Source organism: Megalobrama amblycephala, unplaced genomic scaffold (genome assembly GCF_018812025.1).
Source record: "Megalobrama amblycephala isolate DHTTF-2021 unplaced genomic scaffold, ASM1881202v1 scaffold478, whole genome shotgun sequence".
NCBI lineage: Eukaryota > Metazoa > Chordata > Actinopteri > Cypriniformes > Xenocyprididae > Megalobrama > Megalobrama amblycephala.
Window position 1 is genome coordinate 1 of NW_025953400.1, and position 3485 is coordinate 3485.

Consider the following 3485-nt stretch of genomic DNA (forward strand, 5'->3'; position numbering starts at 1 on the left):
GTTTCTCAACATGTTGTTTGACATGTTTTCTGCCTTTATTCTCCTCTTCAGTTCATCTTGAGTCACTGTGTATTTTCTTTTGGTGCCTGGCACTGACAGCCTTCCCAGAACTGTATAGTTTCCTCCCTGAGCTGTTTTGTCATCTTTTCTTTCCTCAGGTATGTTTTCTTCATCTCTACCTTCTATTTTTCTTTTCTTGGCTATGTTTTCCTCTTGCCCTCTCTCGTTAACTGTTTGCTCTTCTTCACTTTCTCTTTCTTCTGCTTTGTTTTCCTCTGCTTCACTTCTCTGTGCTGCATAAGCAAAACTCACAGTCAATCACCAGTATTACAAGATTAATGTAGCACAAGTTAAATACATATCATCTGCCATATCAAAACATCAGAATGTTATGCTTGTGCACCCTATGCTGCATTTTAAATAACTTCCTAAAATTTTAGAAAATAGTGGCACATGATTTTAGATATTTTAACTGAATTAATTTCATAAGAATTCGGTAATGTTCATAAAAAAAATTATAAAAAAAAAAAAAAAAAAATACACCTTATAAACTGCTTCGCATTTTGTCCCTGATCTGCGCACGCCTTGAAAATGCATCGGCCAGTGTAAACCAGGATGTACAGTCAAGCTCATTGATTAGTTCTTTGGGAGGATCCTAGAGGAAGGAATTGAAACATTAATCATTTGTTTTCTTTTAGTGACATGCACAGTGCCATGATTTTACTTTTTACTTTCAGAACTTACCTTCAGAAATTTAATAATAAAATTTAGTAATACAAATATGCCACACTCAGAAGTGTTTCCTTGCTGTTCAGGTACCCTCAATTTCAGGGCTGGCATAGACTCTGCAGAAAATATCCGGGGTGTTTTTCTTGTGTTTTTCCACATTTCTGTTAAGTAACTGAAAGAAAAAAAAATCGTATTAAATGTATATCTCTATGACAGCTTCTTGTCCTGGTTTTGCAACATTACGCTTACTCATATCTTAAAGGGATAGCTCGCCCTAAAATAAAAAATATATCCTTTATCAATCATTTAATCACCCTCATGAACTTTAAATGAGTTTCTTCTGCCGAACACAACATGAGAACATTGTCATCTTTGAAGATTGTCCTTCTCAGTCAATGGCAATTGTCATTATAAAGCTTAATTATTTCAAGCTTTATAATAGAGAATGAACAGTCCTGAAATTACATCTATCTCTGTGACAGCCTTAGACTGTAATAAAAGTGTCTGTGGACCACACTCTAATTCTTTGTTTTGCCAAACAGACGGCACTTTTTATCACTTTAACAGGACAGCTGTTACTTTATAAAATTAACAGGACAGCTAGGAAACTAAGATTATTGTTTACTGATCATTATCGACTTTTCAAGGTTGCTGATAGTAAAATTATAATTCAATTTGATCTCTTACTGTTACAAATTTAATGTATGGTTTAAGAAGACTTGATATACAATAAATGGGTAATGACTACTACTTTGCAACTTTTCATCATAACTAATCCTGTGGTCCTTTTACATGCTATATGGAGTTCAAAAGCCAACATACTTATAATTGTCACTGTTATAGTCATGACTAATCCCATGTAATCATTTAAAATTCCTCCTTTGTGTTCCATAGAAGAAAGGCATGCATGTTTAAAACAAAATGAGTAAAAAAAAAAAAAAAAAAAATGTTAGGATTTTGAGCTGTGTTTACATAAAAATAAAACAGAACCAACCTTCGAATGTTTTGAAACACATCCATGCTGTCACTCACTTGCCCAGATTGGGAGTCTAGCATTAAAATGCAAGGCCTAAATGTACAACACAACTGATTAAACACTGAGAAATTGAATATTATAAATGTTAGGTAAATGATTAAAAGTAGCAGCATTATTCCATAGTAGGGGCAATAGTACCGAATGTAATTACCCCAATGTAACATACATATCTACCTCCTTGATTGCACCAGTTTTCGCCCCCTTTTGATATGTTCCACTTCTTCGTTTCCAGGGAAGTACACAATCATGAGTCTCCAGTGGTTTCTGAAAAACATGAATAGACAATATAAGTAAGTTAAGTTTTGATAATTGCATATGCCATACACAGTGCTACTATTTTAAGGGGCACAATCACTTCCTTTATTATAAACATTTATATGGACATGTAATATGTAATATGAAAAGTACATTCAACTGGTTATTGCATAATAAACCCCAACAGGTGTTGTTACTAAGAATCAACAGACTGCAAGAAGGTGCGCCTGACCAGTCATATCTTAGCTGTGTAATAAGTCATAACAACCAGCAAATAATGTAAAGTTCTCACCCAAGAACATTCTCGACTATCAAAAGATAGTCCTTTCGAAAAATGTCCTCATGTTTTGTCCAGTTGATGACACCTGAAAATCCACTACAATTGCATAGATGACATGATAAATCATATGGTTACAGAATTTTTTAAATAATACGATTCAATATATAACTATGACAGTACATGGCTTCTTCAAAGCCCATGCAATGCTAGATACTGTAGCATGATAATCTACAAACATATATAAAGATAAACTTGCAGTGTAATTCAAATTAATTAAATGATCCTTTTTATGAATTTAATGATCTTTCTTAACATATCAGTAACTCCTACCTGTTTTTCAATTTATTGTAAAAATGCACTGGGTAGATCAAAGATTTCTGCCTTTTATGACGTCCTAGTTCATCATGAACAGACCTAGAAAGATTTATTATAAAATTATTGCTAAGAATATTATGATTTGTAGTTTTATGATGCTTCAAAAGAATTACCTCAATACAATGTCCATGACAATGTCATTCAGCCACATTCCATCGTCTAATGTTGCAAGTGACTCTTTCGTCAATAAAGGCACACCAAAGGACCACAAAGGAAAAAATACAAAAACATATTTTTGGTACAAATGTTACACAAAGTCAGTTCCCTTTCGATACTTCACTCGTACTGCGTATGGGGAAAAGTCTCCCTTTTTCCCCGTCACTGAAGCCTTTTTCAATAACGCAGTGTAACTGCAGCGTCATTGGTTCACTCATGAGAAGTTGTTGAACCAATGACGGCGCGGCATAGCTGCGCGGCCTATGGTGACAAAACGCGTGAATATTCCCGCCGAAAGGGGCGGGGTTTAGTGCTATATAAGCCGGCGTTTCGCCATAGGATTTCAGTCCTTTCTCCTTCAGCGATGACTACACATCTCTTCGCTGATCTCCGTGCTGAAGCCGAAGAAGCTCGCCGCCTGGAAGAAGCAGATCTCGCCGCCGTTGAAGAGGCCCCGCAGCGGACCCAGCTGAGCCGCCGGACGACGACAGCGCCGGCGCCCTCGTGGACTGCTGCCCCGAGCGCCCGCCGCCTGCTAGACGCCCGCCGCCTGCTTCCTGTTTCCGGCTGCCGTCTCAGCCGTCTCCTGCCGCCATCCGGCGCCCCCTTTGAGAGCGTTTCCTCGCAGTTCAATACCGCTCTAAGAGCATTTTT

General features: G+C 37.3%; 1 long non-coding RNA gene across 1 annotated transcript; it reads right to left on the reverse strand.

The window, feature by feature from the left end:
* Positions 1-9: 9 nt before the first annotated feature.
* On the reverse strand, positions 10-2467 carry LOC125261746. Its single transcript, XR_007183424.1, has 5 exons — positions 2313-2467; positions 1940-2029; positions 1724-1798; positions 544-901; positions 10-293 (listed from the first exon to the last, which is right to left on the reverse strand). It is a non-coding gene; the product is annotated as an uncharacterized LOC125261746 (long non-coding RNA).
* Positions 2468-3485: the final 1018 nt, after the last annotated feature.